The sequence below is a fragment of the Perca fluviatilis genome, chromosome 20 (genome assembly GCF_010015445.1).
Source record: "Perca fluviatilis chromosome 20, GENO_Pfluv_1.0, whole genome shotgun sequence".
In the NCBI taxonomy this organism is placed as follows: domain Eukaryota; kingdom Metazoa; phylum Chordata; class Actinopteri; order Perciformes; family Percidae; genus Perca; species Perca fluviatilis.
In genome coordinates, this window is record NC_053131.1 from 866,103 (window position 1) to 886,849 (window position 20,747).

Sequence of the window (20,747 nt, forward strand, 5' to 3'; positions counted from 1 at the left end):
CATGGGACAATGTAACAGCCCGCTACTGCGAGGCATTGGGATCTTGCTGTCCATGAATTTAATAGCCAATCAAAGCCGTTAGAGCAGGATCACTGGCTATTGCTAGCAATGTGTTTGGGTCTTCATAATTGCGTTTCCAGCTGTTTGGGTTGACACGTTTAATGAAGGCTGTCAATGCAGGATTGTATATCTCTGATTGCATCTTCGGTCCGAGGATGAAAGTATCCTTTCAAGTCCTTTATGAAATTGTCAAGCCAAGTGCTCACTATCTCCCGCTGCCCTTAACACAACCGTTTCGCGGCCCTGCAAAACCTAACCGTTGTGGACATAGAGGAAAGCTCCATTATATCACACTGTCCCTGTCTCAGGATGACAACCGGGACCAGGCATGTCTTCTTGCCATCCCACTGACCCACTGTTCCTTTTTGTAATAGACAGTAGGTTTTCCGCCCGTTCTCATAGCGAGTGTGTCAAATTATCTCACTTGCTTCTGCCGGAACAATCCAGGCTCTTATCGCGTTTGCTCTTTGTCAATTCAGCGCATCTGTTCCCCGGTCGTACCGGATCCATAGACTGGGCTCGGATCCGCAGTCTGTGCTCGGATCGCCTGTGCTTCGGATCCACAATCTGTTCCTCGGATCCACACGCCTGTGCTAGGGTTGTCAGCCTGTTCTCGGGCCTCCCGTCAATGTATTGGCCTTCACGACATCAGAAAGCTGGGGGCTTGGATAAAGCGTAAGGTGCTTTCAATGTCCTTGTTAACCTCCGTCATTCTCTTTCCGTGTGGTGTGTAGATGGCTATGTGTGTACATCAAAGAGCGTGATTGAGAGCCCTCGGAGAACATACAGTAGGTGAAGTGACCGGCTCTGTGTCCCTAAACAAACTCTACCGATCAACTCTCCTGCGCCGTGTACAATAAACTCATCCATGGTGTGCACATTCCCAAGGTGTATTGAGGATCAGAAACTTTGACAATGTGGTCAATGTCACACAGTTGATTGAGCTCCGACCGTGTTGAGCATGAGCACTCAGTTGACTTTTGTGTGGAATAGTCATATGTCATTGAAGGATTGGTGTACGCCTCTACTATGGGTGAAGTGTAGTAAACTGAGTACATGTAGATGAAAACAATATAAAGAAACAAATGGTATTTATTGCATTGAATGCATGAAGCTCAGTACATACATTGAAATGTGAATACAGACAACAGAAATAAATGGTAGTTACACTGTGCATAATAAAGCAATGCCGATGCATACAATTGGGGTGTGAAGTAGACATATTCAGGGTTTCATTTTTGTGACGTGAGTTTCATTCCCATGGGTCGGACTACGCAAGAAGTCTCTGAGAGGTTGTGGAAGGAACTTGATTGTCTCCTGATCAACCCTGATCACCCTCCTGCATAACTGTTGCAGTGTAGGTGGAGGTCTTTCTCACAAATGTCACCTTTTCAACTGTGGTCATGTGGTCCAGCAAGCGTCGGTGTGGAGAAGTGTTTTGTGTTTTACCCTAAGTGGGAGTTCAAGCTTAAACCCGCGCTCACAGAACGTCACATAGTATATTCCAAAGTCTGAGGCTATGATTTCGAGAGGTGTCCATAGCTGTCTTGATACATATAACAGACGCTGCAGCAGAAATACAGTGGTATCCCTCTTTCATTCTTTGTAGATCCTCTATCTGTTCGCGATGCTCCAAATGACTTGTAGTACCTGTACCAGCCATGTGTAAGTCCCCACCATGCACCTTTCAGCAACTGTATCATGTCCGCATCTCGGTCCACTAACGTGCTCCGAGAAACCTTTTCGGACCATCAGGGATGTCTCCGGTCTAACCAATAAGTACCCTCCTGGGACTTCTTTCATCAGACGTTGTATCCTCTCAACAAGATTGCCTGTTCGCCAATGTTCCGAATTTTGTGCTTGGTAAGAGCCTTGATGGAGGATGATGTTAAATGTGATTATGGTATTGTCGGTCTTCACCATACCGAAGACACTCTCGGTAGAGCTGTGTCATGGAAGGTTTCTACGATGACAATAGCCCCATTAGCAACCTCGGGTCTAATCAGGAAAGACTCGATACGCTCTTCAGATACGGAGCCCCACCAGCAGTCACCCATGTACTGTACAAATGAAGACCATGTTCGGTTCAATTTAGACCAGTTCCCATCCTTGTCGATTGTCGATTCAGAAAAACGGAACAAATCAAAATGCGGTGTCAACAGATGCCATTGGTCCAGGTCCTGATTGTTAGTGTGACACGCACCACAGTTTGTTTGATACAATGAAGACTATGTTCGGTTCAGGTTAGGTCCCGGATGATTTCCCAGCTGGCTATCTGAAAGGCAACAGTGAACAGGCTGTGACCTCAATATTGTGGAAATGTAACGGCTGCTTCCTCCTTTTTTCAGTCTCAGAGACGTTCCCCCCAGCTCAGTCACTGGCAGATAGAGAAGATACTGCTGGAGGTTTGGGTGACTATAGTGAGTGGAGCTAATATAAGGCCACCACAACCACCCAATACAAAGAACTGAGCAACAGCCTACGATCGGATCCTCAGCCTACGATCGGATCCTCAGTCTCACAATCGGATCCTCAGCCTACGATCGGATCCTCAGCTGTAGCCCAGGCTCTTGTCAATGTATTGGCCTTCATGATGTCAGAAAGCCTCTGGGCCTCAGATAAAGCTTAAAGGCGCTTTCAACCTCCTTGTGAACCTTCATCATTCTCTTCGCGTGGTGTGTAGACGGCTATGTGTGTATATTAAAGTCTTGATTGAGAGCCCCTCGGAGAACACAGGTCAAGTGACCGGCTCTGTGTCCCTAACCAAACTCTACCGATCAACTCTACTCGCCGCATACAATAAACTCATCCATCGCGTGTGCACAGTGCCGGGGTGGTGTGAGGAGCAACAAATCGAGTTTGTTCAACATCACAGAGTTGAGCACGGATGTGTTGATCATGAGAACCCAGTTGACTTTTGTGTTGAATAATCATATGTCATTGAAGCATTGGTGACACTTCTACTATGGGTGAAATGTGCAAGCTGAGTACACGTGAATAAAAACAATAGAAAAACTAATTTACATTCACGTCTTTAATGGGTGAAATGTGCAAGCTCAGTGCATTGCAATGTGAATACAGACAACAGAAATAAAATGGTAAAGACACTGTGTAAAATAAAGCAATACAGATGCACAATAATTGGGGTGTGAAATAGACATGTCAAGGTTTCACGTTCACGGACGAAGTCGCAGTCCGATGGGTTACCCCCAAGAAGTCCAAGAGAGTTTGTGGAAGGTCGTTGACTGTCTCCCCAATTAACATCGATTGCCCTCCTGCATAATTGCTTCAGTCTAGAGGAGGTCTGCTCACAAATGTCACTCGCTTAACTGTGGTCATGTGGTCCAGCAAACTTCGGAGCGTGGAGAACTGTTTGCTTTCACCATTGTCTGTTTCAAGCTTAAACCCGTGCCACAGAATGTCACATGGTATATTTGCAGGTCCGAGGTTAAGATTTTGAAGAGGTGTCCACAACTTTCGGTCATCCATATAACAGATCGCTGCAGCCGGGATTACAGTAGTATCCCTCTTTCATTCTTTGTAGATCCTCTATCTGTTCTTTACACTCCAAAGTGTTAAGACCATGTGTAAGTCCCCACCATGCACCTTTTAGCAACTGTATCATGTCACGCATATGTTCCACTACACATGCCCCAGAAAACCTTTTTGGACCATCAGGGATGTCTTGTGGTCTAGGCATTAAGCATGCTACTGGAGTGTTTACAATCACAAGAGTGTCAAGGTGCAAATGTCTGTTTTCCCTGTGATAGACTCGGTCCAGGTCGAAATCTAATCTGAATATGATATTGTTGAACTTCAGCATACCTGAGCACACTATTCCTGGAGCTGCGCCATAAAAGTTTTCTGCGAGGACAATAGCCCAGTCGTCAACCTCGGGTCTACTCAGGAAAGACTCAATGTGCTCTTCAGATACGGAGCCCCACCAGCGCTTGTTCAGCATCTGCATAAACCAAAACCATTGTTGGTTCAACACATACCAGTTCCCAGACTTGCTGATTGCTGATTCAGCAAAACGGCACGAATCAAAATGTGTGGTGTCCATAGATGCCACTGGTTCAGGTCCTGATTGTAACAGATGCATCTTTTCCCCAGTCTCTCTCCAACCAAGAGTCTCAGACACGTTCACCCTAGCTCAGTCACTGGCAGATAGAGAAGATAGGAGGTTTGGGTGACTATGGTGTGCAGAGCTTATATGAGGCCACCCAACCCAGAAGACAAAACTGAGCAAGAGCCTGCACTCGGATCCCCAGACTACACTCGGATCCCCAGACTACACTCGGATCTCCAGTCTGTGCAACGGATCCTCAGCCTGTGCAACGGATCCTCAGCCTGTGCTCGGATCGGACGGTCAGCCAGCGCTCGGATCACCTGACTGAGCTAGGATCAACAGCCTGAGCTTGGACAGTGACCCGTAGCTGAAACTCTGGTGGTTCACAGCTTCTGTATCATGCAAATGATAGGGGAGGGAGTTCTCTGTCAAACTCCGGTTAAAAGCCCTAGCAAGATCCACATCTGCCTCACAACCTCTGAGGCTTCATAGGCTCAGGACAAGCTCAGGTCACCCGCGGTGGAACAGCACACAAAGTTTTGGGCACTCGCTGGTTGCTTCAAGAGCGCAGTTTGTATTTGAGTTTAACCCGGTTGAAGTTATTGAGCTGAACGACATGGCGGATAACGAACCTAGATTTATCGTAACAGGGAAACCTAAATGGTACAACGACTCAAGCTACAAAGATGTTTTTGCATGTGCAAGCGCACAAGGACTCTTCGACTCTGTGGCCGATCTAATGGTGTGCAAGCAAGCCGAACTGTCTGAAAGCGAGCAACGGCGCAACCCAACAAACATCCACAAGACTATCAGGGACAAGGTGCTCCAAAATGCCAAATATATCAGGCAGGAACCGTCGGTCGAACTGTTACGTGCGCTTATGGACCTAGTGGACGTGGAAGGAGGGAACGGATTTGACTGTGTTGCAAATGTAGACAAGGTTGGCATGAAACACCTGCTTATCGCATCCGGTAACTACACGGTCTTCTATGTGCCACAAAAGGAGTTGAAAAACCCCAATGGTAAGAAGGTTATCCCGGTTGTCACGCAGTCCTTTGGAACCCACAATATCATGTTATACGACAAACACAGATCCATGATCGGAACCTACATCGTACAAATGCCGCAAATCGGCGAAGATCATGGGAAGACATTCTTCCTACAAGAGGTGCTGTTTGTTCCGGGACACAAAAGTCTCGAGTTGCTGAAGGTTGTCACCTGTAACAAGTACGAATTCTGGGACATGGCCCTAGAGATGCCCACGGACCTAAAAGCTCTTATGCCTTGCTTTCAACGAATCCATCCTTCCCAGCTACTGAGCAGCGACGCCAACCCGGGCACCCAGAGCAACAGCGAGGCCCTGGCTTCTCACATGAGCGAGATAGATCCCATGTGCTGCGTGGTAGGAACAGATGCGGCTGAATTGACAAAGAGCAAACGTGATAAGAGCCTGGATTGTCTCCGGGCAGAGCAAGTGAGATACAATTTGACACACTTCCGTTATGAGAACGGCGGAAAACCTACTGTCTATTACAAAAGGAACAGTGGGTCAGTGGATGGCAAGAAGACATGCCTGGTCCCGGTTGTCATCCTGAGACAGGGACAGTGTGATATACGTGAGCTCTATGTGTCCACAACGGTTAGGTTTTGCAGGGCCGTGAAACGAAGTTGTGTTAAGGGCAGCGGGGAGATAGTGAGCACTTGGCTTGACACGATAAAGGACTTGGAAAGGGATACTTTCATCCTCGGACCCGAGATGCATCAGGAGATATACAATCCTGCATTGACAGCCTTCATTAAACGTGTCAACCCAAACAGCTGGTGCAATTATACACCCAAACACATTGCTAGCACAGTTGGGGATCCTGTCGCAATCGAAGTTTTGGATTTGGCCATTAAATTCATGGACAGCAAGATCCCCAATGCGTTCGCAGTAGCGGGGCTGTTACATTGTCCCATGAAGAAAGTGCATGAATATCAGAGGTTTTGGAACGCGTACAACTCTGACACACGTGTCAACACTGCTGTACAGAAGACGCACCACGATATGATTTTGGCACAGATGGCACTGGACTGGACCAAGTTGGGACACATTGCCTCGAGTTACGGTCAAGTGAGATACCAGGGCGATGACAAGATGGTGCTAGCATGCAAAGCGTTGTACAAAGATTTTTCCGTGGACAACGCAGCCAAAGCTCAGAAAATGTGGCACAGCTTGATCAGACCTGACCCAAATAAGGACAAACTGTTGGTGCATCTGTATTCCAAAGCTAAGTTGCTCTTTATAAAACTCCGCACCAAGTACAAAAAAGTGAAGAAAGGGCTCAAGTCAAGAGGAGAGCCCGCCGAAGAAGCAGATGGCACCGATAGGCCTTCTAAACCTGCAGCCGAGGGAAAGGATCGCAACAAGTTCAAGACCGGAGTCCAGAGCTCTCTGTACTCTATAGCCATACCAGAAGCTGTTCCCATTTGTATGCGGGCTAAAGAACATGTCAACTCTGCTCATGAGTGAACCATGGCTGTCTGGTGAACATCTGAGGAGAGAAGCTGTTTGCACGCTCCTTGCATTAGACAACACTCTCCTGGACAGTAGACACAGCGTCATCCTTAAAGAGTGGGTCATTAACAATCACCGCGGGTCAATGTGCTCGATAGTCATAGCTTACAGGATAGACTCAGTAAAGCTCTTGTGGATTGCTTAGCCGTCACGTCCACAGAGCACTGGAAACACAAGATACTGATGTCCTTCCAGGGGGCCCTAAGTCAATCCATGGGGTTTTCGACCCAGACTATGCGTGACATTGAAAGGAACACTAGAGGTTTCCCTTGGCAAAAGACGTGGACATGGGAAACAATTACAACACACAAGAATACAAGAACATGCCTTCAAGAAAATGCCTTCAACCTCAAAGTCATTCGGGGCCAAGTTAGACATGAAAGCTCAGACTCCCAGGTCGCGACATCTACAACCAGATCACCAGGTACAACAAGCATATACCGTGTGGCCATGGAAGCGAGGCGATGAGGGAGAGTGCCATGAGGCGGCTGAATATGAGGGCCTCGGCAAGGACTTGGCAGCAACGATGGATAAGGACAAGATCAAGGGTCCTAATGAATACGATTACAGTGACAAATTCCTAGATGACGGTCCTACAGCGGAGGACAGTGGCAGTTCTGAGGAGGAGGCCGAAGAGGCATTCAGTGCGCAGCATCAAAGGAGGAGGAGGGCTGTTCGGAGGCCTAGGCGGTGTTTTCATTCAGAGTCCGAAGAAGAAGACTACCCTCGCCAACCCGGCTCTGGTGGTGACACCAAAGGGGATACTGTTGTGTTTAAGCGAGTACTGTCATCCTCCTCAGATGAGGAGTTGAGCAAACCCACTGTAAAGCGCCACAAACAAGAGAAGGAGAGACTTGTGAAGGAGAAACTGATTAGGGCTGAAAAAGAAACGTCTGACCCGCACCTTAAAAGAGAAGAGGAGACTAGAAAGAGACAGGATGGGTCCAAGAGGTGTAAAACAGTAAAGCCTAATAAGAACATACATGCCCCCCGGAAACAAGATTCCCCAACTTACAAAAATGAGCTTTCAGCCCCAGAGACGGATGACTCAGAGGTACCTTGGGGTGGGGTCAAGGCCAATATAAAATGCCCTACTTCCCCAGTCACCCAGGCCAGACAAGAAAAGAGAAGATCGCACAGTAAGACCCAAAAGGCCAGGCCTGACAATACGCCCAGCCAGAAACGTGAAACAGTACAGCAAGGGAAGACGCAGGGGTCATTCAGTAACTACCCCGTGCCTAAAGCTTCACGGTGGAGCCCTGGTGCTACACAGTCACAGGTGCCACGGTTACATGGAGAGGCTGCCAACTTTGATAATTTGACCAAGCAAGTTGTGTGGCCTAGTGACACTAGTGAATCTGATACGAACGACCGGAGGGATCCCTCAAGCCATCCGGACGGAGTCACCATCGGAGGACGAGGGCACGCCATCGCGGACGAGTACATCAGAGGACGAGGATCATTCAAGCCATCCGGACGAGAGTCCATCAGAGGATTCGGATTCGGATCTGAGGCCGAGGGTCACAACTGTGGACAGAGTCCATATCTTAGTGGTGAAAAGCCAAGAGCTCCAACGGGGGCCCAGCAGTGCTTCTATGATACGATATTTGGAGCGTCTGGCAAATGCTGTGTGCGCGTCTCAGTTGGAGGAACCTTGTTCGACTGTAGTACTGTCATCTAAATATTCGAGTCCGGGACCCAAGGTTGTGCCTAATACTCTGGATAGATATTTAGTCAGGAAATGATTGTTTGGAAGGCCTAGAAACCTTTATTCTACTCTGTATTTGTGTCTTCTGTTTAACCCCGCGATCTTAGCGCAACCTTCAACGCTTTTAACACCTTTTTGTTTGTTTTGCTTTTAAATTGTAAAAATGTTATCCTTTACAGTTTCAGCTTATTTCTACATCCCACATTTTCTGATATAAAACAAATATTAAAAACAGGTCAATTTGACCCTAATTGTGTCAGAGTCCATTTGTAGAGATATGATTGTAGGAAATGATTTGTAGGATATGATTGTTTGGAAGGCTTAGGAACCTTTATTCTACTCTGTATTTGTGTCTTATGTTTAAGTCTACTTTGCTGCAGGATATTCATGTTTTGTATAACGATTGAAATGGGTTAACTTCTTGTCATTGTTGTGTTCTGTGAGTATTGACCACGCTGTATGCAAACACATTAAAGTAAGTCACAGCCTTTGAGTGTCTGGAGTGTCGTTTGCATGTGCACGCCACATCCTTCCTATACCAATAAAGTTGACTCATAATCACAAGTTGAATTACTGTCACATTTATTATACGGTGAAAAGACAAACAATAAAACACATGTACAGCAAAGCTTTCTCACCAGAGGTTCAAATGGCAGCAGATTTCCTTGAATGTAAGCTACCCCACTGTTTTCATGATACTACACTATGCCCCGTGATAAATCAAGACATGCATACGTGACTGTGGACAGTGAGTAGAGACATAGATGAGAAGAGGGCAGTCAGCCTGCTGGCTCTTGCGAGTTTGTGAGGACTCTTGGGGAGTTCACACACCAGCATGTGATTTGAAACTAAAAACGGATTCGCTCCTTTAGTAGTGTGTCACGCTAAAACCTCGACATGCTCTGGAACAGATCTGTAAGCGATTCCACAGTGCCCTCGGGTCCCAGTAGAACCATCAGGATCTTAACGCTGTAATATGCAAAAGTGCACTCTGGAGTAGGTCCAGATTGGTTACACTTTGTGAACATTATGACTGGGGCCCACGTGGACATGGGCAAAATAGCGTCATGTGCGAAACAGTTTTTGTCGCGTCATGAAGTAACCTCGACCAGTGTAGTTGGTCTACACTGGGAATCTTACAGAGTGCTGAATTCTTGAGAGTCACCTTAGCGAAACCCTGCGCGGCAATCCAGTGTCGTCACTTCAAGCCTCCACAGTCTGAACATCTTGGCTTTCATCCTCAGTACAATGTCCCTAACCAGTGTCTTCAGCTTGACAGCGCGTAAACCCTCTACCGTCAAGTCTCGTTTGCAAGGCTTCGGTCGGCCGTACACCAGCACTTTAGAGCTACTTCTATCGTGAGCATCTTCCTCCTCACCCACGGCTGTCAGCCAGTTGGGTATATCGGATGCGTAATCCTTGAACGTGAAAAAGTTACCATCTAGGGTCGATATGCTCGGCGTGGTCCTTTCACTGGGACCGAAGCCTCTCAAGCGTTCAATTGCCGTGGCCAGTATGCACGATGCGGGTGTCTCGGGATTCATCGCTCGGAGCTGTTTGCACAGTTTCGAATGGGGTAAGTGTTTTGTCACCATAACAACACAGAGCCTGAGCAAGCCCTCGCAATGTTCGCCGAACATGGAGGACTGGGGCTTGTTGAAGTTCCTGCTGAGGTACGAGACGATGTCGATCATCACGGCTCCTCTACTGATAAGGATGTCCGTACACTTGGTCATGTGCGTGGGCAGAAGCTTCCACTCTAAAGCAGCTTTGAGCGTCAGAAAAACCTGCAGCAGTAATCCGTGAGCCGAGTTAGATGCGTCCGAAGTGGCCAACGCCAACACGTGCTTACATCCCTCGAAGAACTGTGCGTACTGAAAGATGAACACACCGTTGCACCTACAGCACTTAGAAAAGCCGTCTCGGGGACCGGCAAACATGAGAGGGAACGTTTGGGTCATGCTTTGTGACAGCAGGACTACGTTGTCCTTGAAACGTTTTATCTCTTTCCCGTTGTGACTCTTGAGAATGACCATGTGCGTATCAATCTCCCCGGGAATCTGCTTGATTTGTAGAATCACCTCACCCCGAGACTCTAAAGCCCGATTGTCGAGGCTCATCGACCCCGCGGACACATTGCCACCGTTGAGCGCGTCGGCACCCAGAACGCCAGAGCTCAGCATGTGCACAGGCTCGTTGCTCCAATCGCAGTTATGTGACGAATCGCCCGACGTGTCTCCAAGCGGGCGTTCCCTTGCTCTAGTGGGTAGCAGTTCCTCTGCCCGCTCTCGATGAACGGGCCCAGCGGTTGAAGTGCCCTCTCCCGGATCTACACAGTTCACTTTCAAGCGCCTGGCCTCGATCGGAATCTCCGTGTCCGCAACTTTGCGTTTGTTATTGATCTGGTACACATCAGCGAGTTCTTTGACCTTGTTCGAGTACCACTGGTAAGGCTGTATTCGACCAGGGGCCAGCCTCAAAATATCTATTCCGTAGTACTCTTTGACATTGGACGCGATTCTAGTCGGCGGACGCGGCGTCTGGTCATCGGTTTAGCGAGTCCCTCGGGGGCACAATCATCACTGACTATGATATCGGTCAATCTGTACTCCCCTGCGTGTACTGACAGCGGGAGCACTCTGTGTGGCACAGTTGCCACGCTGATGTCTCTACTCAAACACGTGTATCGTGCGAGGTTCAACAGTTCGGAAGGGGACATTCTCTCCTGAGGGAAGAGCGTAATGCACAGCGTTCCTATCTGGATAAACGCCTTGTCATTATTGTTCAGGGCCATGTGCGTGAGGTTTGCCCGTATCTGCTCGGCGCTAGGTCTCGAATCTTTGTATTTCGCGTGAAGGGCACGAGCGTCGATTGCTTTCATGTAGTTGAGTTCGAACGACAGATTGTTCTCGGCAATGTACACCCCAACCAATTTGGATAGGTTCTCCGCGTACGTCTTTTTACAAAACCCTGTCTCATTCCCACTCTTGTGCGGTATCAAATGTGAGCGATTGTACAACTCCCACATAACGCAGTACCAGCTGAACACATCGCTCCCTGTGGCGGCATTCAAGCACCACATGACCTCCGGCGCCATGTTACAGCAGTTGCCTCGTGTCTGATCTGGGGTAGAGAAGTTGCACGCCGTGCCAAAGTCGCTGATCTTGAACGCGAACGGCGCGGGCGTTCTATCTTTCTGGTGACAGACCAAGATGTTTCTGTGCGTGATGTCCCTGTGCTGGATGGCTCTCGATCGCAAGTAATCCAGTGCTCGTAGGGTGTCCAGTTCGACCATGGGCACAATAGTCGAGACGTTGCGAATGTTCAACATGAACTCCAGCAGTGAACATAGGGCTCTTTCCATGATGAGCACGGCTCTACCGCCCAACTGGTACCCGGGGATGTCACACCAAAGGCCGCCTAATGTGCGCAAGATGTTGCCGTGTTTCATCGAAACACCCATCATGACCTCTTCCACTTGTGAGGCAATGTGTGCATAGCGATTAAAGTCCGAGTCTATCTCAGGCCTGCTCCAGTTCACCATGTCTGGAAACAGGTTGGTTTTGCAACGAGGTCCTTGTCGAAGCGGAACGGTCACCCCAAAGCCTCCTCGCCCCAGAACTGTGTCCTTTGTGGTTATCAGTGGTCTATTTCGGGTGGCACATTCGAGGTCCTGGGGTATATCTGTGTAGAGACTCCATGGACTGGCTTCTTTGGTAGACCTTAGAGGCTTGTATATTCGCCCAAATCTGTCTACTGGTACGTTGGTGTCTTGGGCCTAGTCGTATCGTAGCTAAGGGCTAGGAAGCCGTCTAGTATGGGATACTGCTCCTGACGGACTGCCACAGTTGACGGATTATGATGTTGACACTTGGCGAACTCTGGGAATAGGGGGTCTTGGCGGTCGGTGAGCAATGCCCGCGTGTTTGAAGATGATGTTGGCATCCTGATTGTATGGAGTGCCATTGAAGTTGACTACTAGGAACAATACTATAGAGTCATACCGCTTGCGCTTGCCCATGATCCCCTTTTATGTATACAATTACGCGTGTCTTTCCCTCGATTTCTGGTTCCGTGTCTATACTCACCACCGCCACGTCACGGCGCGATGGGAGAAGCCTATTGAGCACTGTAACCGTGTCTTCGTGTTGGCTGAATGCTAAATCGCCACACTGTACTCCGAGCCAGTCCAGCACGCCGCGCAAGTCATTGTAACGCAAGGTCTTAACGTAAAACAGATTGTACCGCCCCACCAGATGCATCAGTTTGTCCAGGTTGTCTGGAACCTGTATCTGGGCCATTTTGGCGAGATCATCAACACCCGCGCGCCCCGTGTTCATATCTGGGTTAGTAAATAATACGAGATGAGCGGTGGTTCGGTTTCTCGCAGAGGAATTGTGTTCTCTGAAAACGCGTCGTTGTCGCTCTTTGAGTGCCTGATTGTGGCAGGTGCGCCAGCCACGGGTTTGCTGCACGACACGTTGAAATGCGAAAGCTCTCTCCAGACTACCTTGAAGCACTTGAGAGATATGTGGCAGAGAGCCGACACATTGTACACACCCAGGGCAGACCTAGAGTCTCTCCACACTATGGAGTGCGCTAGCACGGTGTATCGCGAAACCCAAATCCCCGAGTCGATAGTCGTGGACAATCGCAAACTCTCCAGATACTACATATATCTTTTGTTTCGTTACTGCATGAGTTCCGCGTGGCCTGTGACACACAACCGCTGGATCCGCATGTCTCACTGGGAAGCCAAGAAGCCCACAGCTCCTTTAGTCGACATACCCGCGAGCTGGCTCGAGACTAACATGTGTAACAACTACCCTTCGGCCCCACCTATGTCCCACGGCAACATCCCAGGGCCCAAAAACTCCAAGTGTCTTCGTCAGCCTCAGCAGCTATCCCAAGCTCTAGAGCGTGAGCGACATGCGTCAGAGCGTTGCAATAGCAAACACGTAGTCCAACGCACCAAAGCCTCCAAAGGCCCGGATACTGCCAGGAGTGCGTTTCACGGTGGATATAATTCCACAGTTGACAGTGAAGAGGAATATTGAGGGTACAGTGTCTAGCTCGTGTTGAACATTTCGGAATTGTCTGTGGCTGAACACACTCTCAGGGGCTGTGCATCCGACGAGAGGGGCTGCGCATCCGACGACAGAGGCTTTTCATCTGGAACGAGAGTAGACAGGGGGCAGGGTTTAATGTTGGGATCATATTAAGCTGCCTCTGTAAGGCTACTAACAGTTGTACACATCACATCAAGCTGAGTACAAAATCAAGGACAATGGATGGGCCTACCCGGGGACAGGATATCCGCGATCAGCGTGAGCTACTCCGGAATGTGGAGAGAGAGCAGCCGGAACACTACGCTGCTGCGATCCCGGGACAAGATATCCGTGATCAGCGTGAGCTCCTCCTGAATGTGGAGACACAGAATACAGAATGTAACACGGCGCATCGCAGAGTTGAACATGCAATCACAACTGACGCACAGCACAGTAGCAACATGGTGTGTGGTGTGTGCCTGGACGTGGTGTCAGCCAAGGAAAACCCCCAAACTGTAGTCACTGCTACTGCCTGAAGTGCATCCAATCGTGGAAGCAGGTCTCATACAGAAACAAGCAAACCGGTATGTCGTGTCCAGAGTGTCGAACTGTATCACGTTATTATCTCAAGAGTCGTCAGTGGGCGGTAGACGAACCCAAGAAGCAGATGTTGATTCAAAGATATAAGAATCAGATGGCAGCCATACCGTGTCGATACTTTCGTCGGGGAATGTGCAGTTTGGGACCTCAATGCTTTTACAAACACGAGCCCGAACAAGAGCACCAAACGGGGGCTAGTATGCAGTTTCCGCAACACCTGAGAGTCCAGCGCTGGTGTCCACAACCCTTGAGAGCTCACGAGCAGTTTCCACATACAATGGGAGTTAATCAGCCTTTTTCCCAGGCCTTGGGAGGCCATCATCCGGTTCCACAGTCCGTGGCAGCTCACCAGCTGTTCAGCCCATGGGAGCTCACGATTAACCCATGGGAGATCATCAGCCTTATCAATAGTCCACGAGGCCCCAGACGCAGTGTCAACAGACCATCGAATCTCGATTTTAGCCCACGAGAGCCCAGCAGCCATGTCAACAGTACAATGGGATCTCCATTTTAGCCCACAAGAGCTCATTTGCGTATTCACGTGTATATGCCGAAGAGGACGTGGATCGAAATATCCTGAGTATCAGATTGCTCACAGACCAGTTGTTGCCTTGGTGTCATCAGGAGCCCACTGTTATTGCTGGCCATAACATAGCCAAGGGTTATAGCTTTTTCCTGTATGTCAGTATCCCGTGCTTGTGTCATACTTGAGTATGTACCTTGTGTTTAACATTTCTCTTGACACAACCTTGTCTTTTGTTTGTTTGTTTCTGCCATAATGTGTTGTGTATTTGAATACCGATGATTAAAGGTGTTGTCATTGACATGTCTCAGTTATTGTACAACGTGTATTTACTATGGAGGTGATTGACTATTGTCAAGTACTCAGGTGCTTTATGAAAGTGCAAAAGACGACAAGTGTTAAAATAAACATAAGCAAGCACATGCGCTCCAGGCACCAGGTTTATTTTGCAAAAGTGAGGTACATAGATTGTTGTCCAGGCAAAAAGTTCAAAATATATGAAGTACAGAAATAAAAAGGCCCTAGGTACATGCACTCCGGGCTCTAGGTTTGCCAAAAGTGAGGTATATAGTTCTTGTACACGTAAAAAGTTAAAAATACAATAAGCACAGAATAAAAAAATTAAACACACCAGTGGTCCCAGACAACTAATACCTGCCACTGTAGCTACAAACACGTATGCTAAAAGACACATTGATGCACCTGAACAAGATTGAGGCTCAAATTACACCGTGTGGTGTATTCACAATTACTGTACAACCTTTACAAGGCCGTGTACGTCTCGGTGTTTGTGTAAACACACTGGACACATAACAGCAAGTACATGTGCTCCTGGCACCAGATATTTTTTCCAAAAGTGACGTAAATAGATTTTGTCCAGGCAAAAAGTTCAAAATATATGAAGTACAGAAATAAAAAGGCCCTAGGTACATACACTCCGGGCTCTAGGTTTCACAAAAGTGAGGTATATAGTTCTTGCGTACGGAAAAGTTTAAAAATACAATAAGCACGGAAGTAAAAAAAAATTAAAACACACCAGTGGTCCCAGACAACTAATACCTGCCACTGTAGCTACAAACACGTAATACTAAAAGGTCAAAAGACACATTGATGCACCTGAACAAAATTGGAGGCTCAAATTAGACCGTGTGGTGTATTCACAATTACTGTACAACCTTTAAAGCATGTACCTCTCTGTGTTTGTGTAAACACACACGCGGGCATATCCTTAGCTTTTCCTTTGTGACGATGGGCAAACTCCTCAACAACATTAACAGACCCACCTTTTGGAACACTGGGGTCAGTGAATATCTCGTCTGCAACCTTGATGTTCAGATGGTAATTCATATCATGTTTTGTCTTGACCTGGGAGACGTTAGGAGTCACACTACTTATTCCAATCTTAGAAGCCAAGAAAGCTATAAAATGAACAAAAGTAGAACCTTCGGAAGGCTTACAATCCAGTACCACTTTGAGCTCCCTGGCCTTGACGCGTGTACTGAGCTGTAAACCACTGACTCAGATAGTACGCCATATGTTTGAATTCTGGAGTATCTGTATAGCTGCTCAGTTCGGTATCAACCAGAGGCTGACTACCCTCGGGGTTGCCCCTTTTTCCCGCTAACATCAGTGCACCACATAGCCAAGATGATCTGTTTCGTCAACACAAAGCAGCCCCAGTGAAACCTGTAGAAGCCAAGGGTCACACCAAACAACTTTGGCAGGTGGTCATCGTGGCCGATCATATCCTCCATTGTTAGTGGAGTATGGGTTGCCACAATAACTCGATCCCAAAACCCGGGCACGTGAGAGATGCAGACATATCGGTTGGCCATGTCCACTGGCATATATTTGTTTGGCCAGTACTTGAAGCTCATACTCTCTTTTTCATCTCGGACAAGGGCCTCGAACGCTGTGTGGATGAAAGCATAATGATGAGTCTCAGGTGCATTTCCCGAGGGTAATGTAGACACCAGATGAAAAAATCAATAAATTGCACTCACCGTGGTCCAGATCCTTCTCACTGGGGGGCTGGTCCTGAGTCAAGATATGCTGCACATGTCTGTTGATTGCCTCTTTGGTCTTGAACAGGTCATTGCTATTGCGCTCAAGGTCCCAATCTCCCACGTTGTCCAGATCAGGGCAACTGGTGAGGCTGTTTGTGGTGGTACTCACTATGCCGTTTTTTGGTTTTAGTTTGCACAGCCTACATGGTTGACCACTGCGGTAACAGAGTGTGCAGGTAACACAGTGGCACTCACATTGTATGGCCCTGTTGTGCTCAATCTGGTATGAATCACAAATAACAGCCCTGTTGAACATTGTTTTACATGTGGAACACAAGACCAATTGTGTCACATCATTCAGCAGTGTGTCAGAGGTCATGGTACCCCGGTCTGCATGCTCTTGCGAGGGGTTTGGTGTGGGTCGTTGATAGGTGCTAGCCGGTTCACATTGAGGTGGTATAGGGACTATGAATGAATCATGCATCACTGCCTGGGGTATATATGTATTGACATTGCGGTGTGCACTGATGTGGGGTTGGACTAGAGATGTTTGAGCCCCTTGTTGATGAGGGTCTTGCTGCCCTAGTGAGTGCACAGGGGCCTGCTGCTGCTGGTAGAGTACAACATCGTGGTCTTGGGAAGTTTGCTGCCCCCCCACGTCATGTATAAAGTTCATGTCCACGTTTGGTTGGACTAGAGATGTTTGAGCCTCTTGTTGATGAGGGTCTTGCTGCCCTGGTGAGTGCACAGGGTGCTGCTGCTGCTGCTGCTGGTAGAGTACAACATCGTGGTCTTGGGAAGTTTGCTGCCCCCCCACGTCATGTATAAAGTTCATGTCCACGTTTGGTTGGACTAGAGATGTTTGAGCCTCTTGTTGATGAGGGTCTTGCTGCCCTGGTGAGTGCACAGGGTGCTGCTGCTGCTGCTGGACCACAGGCTCTTGCATTTGGGCCCTTTGCTGCCCCCCAACAACATTTAGAAAGTCCATGTAATCGACTGTGAAAGGCTCCTCCTGCTGTAGCTGGTGGACCAAAGGCTCTTGAAATTGGACCCTTTGCTGCCCCCCAACAACATTTAGAAAGTCCATGTAATCGACTGTGAAAGGCTCCTCCTGCTGTAGCTGGTGGACCAAAGGCTCTTGAAATTGGGCCCTTTGCTGCCCCCCCACGTTATTTGTAAAGTCCATGTAATCGACTGTGAAAGACTCCTGCTGCTGTAGCTGGTGGACCAAAGGCTCTTGAAGTTGGGCCCTTTGCTGCCCCCCAACGTTATTTATAAAGTCCATGTAATCGAATGTGAAAGTCTCCTGCTGGTGGATCACAGGCTCTTGAATTGGGTCCCTTTGTTGCCAACACGCACTCTCCGCAGATATGTGGAGCATTTGCAGTAAAGCCCCTTCTGCAGAAGGGGCTGTTGCATTGGTTGTGTACTGGAATCCAGGGGCTGTCGACGTATATAAGTTGGGTGTATTATCATTGTAGGGTGAAACGCTTTCGAAATCTGTTGTGGTGAAAAGTGCATGTCTTTCTTCGTCTTGCAAACTGTTTGCAACCTCGACGTCGGTTTGCCCATAGGCAATTATCCGATTTTCAGCAATAGGGACAACCTCCCTGTAAGAAGAAAGAACACGTTACCACTTTAAACTGACATTGGGAACTTTCTGGACAAGATATGAACATTTTACATACGTTTCACATGCAACGTCTGCCATCTCCTTAGACACAGATGTAGTTTCCACAGTGTTGTTTGAGGGAGATGACGGGGACCCTCTGGGCTGTTCGTTGGGCAAAGCATGCTCAGACGCAGGGGTGGTTTTAGGCGGAGACTTTGACATCTCGGGCTGTTCGGCAGAGACCCTCTCATCTGTAGGTAATGACTGTGACATGTCAGGCCTTTCAGTTTGCACAGTATCGTCTGGAATCGATGACTGGGACATTTCATTGTCACTATCAGAGCTGCTGGGCTCGGGCTGTTCTGCAGAGACCCTCTCATCTGTAGGCAATGACTGTGACATGTCAGGCCGTTCGGTTTGCACAGTATTGTCTGGTATCGATGACTGGGAACTTTCATTGTTACTATCAGAGCTGATGGGGTCATCACGTGGGTTTCTAGGACTGGAGGAGCACGTGTGGCCAGTGTTAGTGCTGGGCCTATTGTGCCTGGAAGAGCTACATGATCCACGTTCGTTATCACGACTGCTATGGTTCACCTCTTTGTCAGCATTACTGTCCCGTGGCTTATCGCGCCTGTTCCGCGTGACCCATGCGCCTGTCCCGGTGACCTATCGCCGCTCGTCCCGTGACCTATCGCCTGTCCCGCTGACCTATCGCGCCAGGAAGAGCTACGCGATCCACCATCGTTATCCTGTCTGTGACGCCTATGGTAGTTTCCAGGCTGGTTTGACTGCCAGGATGCGAGCCTTCCAGAAAGCGCATTGTTGCCACTACAAGCCGGAAACTGCCGAGAATGGTAGCCACTGTTTCTCAGCTGAGAAACAGAGGCTACGATTCTCAGCTGAGAATCGTAGACACCGTTTCTCAGCTGAGAATCGTAGACACCGTTTCTCAGCTGAGAATTGTAGCCTCTGTTTTGGGGATGAACTTGGGAGCCATCATATGGTGCAGAGTAATTGCTTGGTGTTCGATTGTAACCACCTTGATTTACCTGGTAACCGGTTGGCTGAAATGTTGACCTTGGAGGTGACTGAAACCTGGCTCTATCGCGGAAGGACTCTCTATCTCGCTGGTGCACAGGATTAGTTTGCACAGTATTCGAGTCTTGAGTGTTGATCAAATCCCGGTGTCCTTGACTAAGCCTACCTTCATTTTCATATTGTGACCTCAGGAATGTCCTACGCTCTGGAGAGGCCATTGTGTCGTTCCACACACTGAATCGATCTCCGATGTTGAGATTATTAGCCATTGTGTTCACAGCTGTGACTCTTCACGTTTCAGTAGCAATGAAACTACCCAAAGCCCTGTAAGTAATTTTATACAAAGCTCCTCCTAAAACTTCAAGGTCAGTGGTTGCGGTACACACCCCATGAAAAATGCTTCTGTAAAGGACTGCCGGATGATGCGTCCAACCAAACAGCTGTGTCTCCAACCACTGCGGAGGGGTGTCCGACCAAGGCTGTCCGTCCAACAGAGTCTGTTTCTCCGGTAAGGGCTGTGTGTCTGCCAAAGAGTAGAGACGATATTGGGATTACATTAGGTTCACCGTGGTGTATATGGTGTTATATATATATACATATAGATGTGTGTGTGTGTGTGTGTGTGTGTGTGTGTGTGTGTGTGTGTGTGTGTCCGTGTTTCAACAAAGGTAAAGAGGAAATGTGGAAGGAAACTTGTAACTCCTCCTGTTTCTTGTGGTCAAATGTGATCTGTTTTCAAAAAGGTTTTTTTTTATCACCAGGTGTGGTTTAATTTCAACCACATTTTCACAAACCAATACCATGATCGCTGTTAACGGGTAAATGAATGATGCTATTACTACTTACATTGATTGTTTATTTTAGTATTATAACGTGTCAAAACAAGAACAAGTTACAACATGTCAAAAAGCTTCAAAAACAGAAAACATTGGTCATAAAACTTGTGAAGCGAAATAACAACTTGGAAAGTATGACAAAAACATTGGGGGAAGACGATAATTTAAATTTAAGGTTAGGCCCAGAAAACAAAAGGATGCGTGGTTAACAGAATGACAACACAAGGGTTAAATTCATGACACAGAATCAAGATTCACAAATGTTTTTCTATAGCATTTGCACAAACATCCTCCTTACAGTGAAAGGTCACAGTCGCTTTAAGTCACACACAGGACATTGTGGTACATTGTCGTGTCAGATGTTTACTCTTTCAAGTCTGGCGATCTTACACAGTACATGGTGCATCAAGTGAAAATGTTCTGAAACTTTATGAATACCGTATTGCACACAAGACATTTGTTGTTGCATGTGCACACCAGGTGGTTACACTCTGATACCAAGGTCATATAAGTGTGATATTGTCAAATCGAAACATTGCATTTTCGCTTAGGTCAAAGTCAGACGTTGTAGAATCGGGCAATGTTAAGCCCCACTCGAAATGTGATCCTTGATTATCCGCAAGGAAGTTAGTCATCTGTATCTCCTCAAGCTGCATGCTTTCATCAAGCTGGAACATTGCATTCTCG

At 47.8% G+C, this 20,747-nt stretch overlaps 1 long non-coding RNA gene and 1 pseudogene across 1 annotated transcript; one reads left to right on the plus strand and one right to left on the minus strand.

The window, feature by feature from the left end:
• Positions 1–20,747, plus strand: part of LOC120548862 — a 79,966-nt pseudogene that overhangs the window by 48,346 nt on the left and 10,873 nt on the right.
• Positions 12,321–19,717, minus strand: LOC120549208. Its single transcript, XR_005637349.1, has 3 exons — positions 19,611–19,717; positions 13,696–13,813; positions 12,321–13,566 (listed from the first exon to the last, which is right to left on the minus strand). It is a non-coding gene; the product is annotated as an uncharacterized LOC120549208 (long non-coding RNA).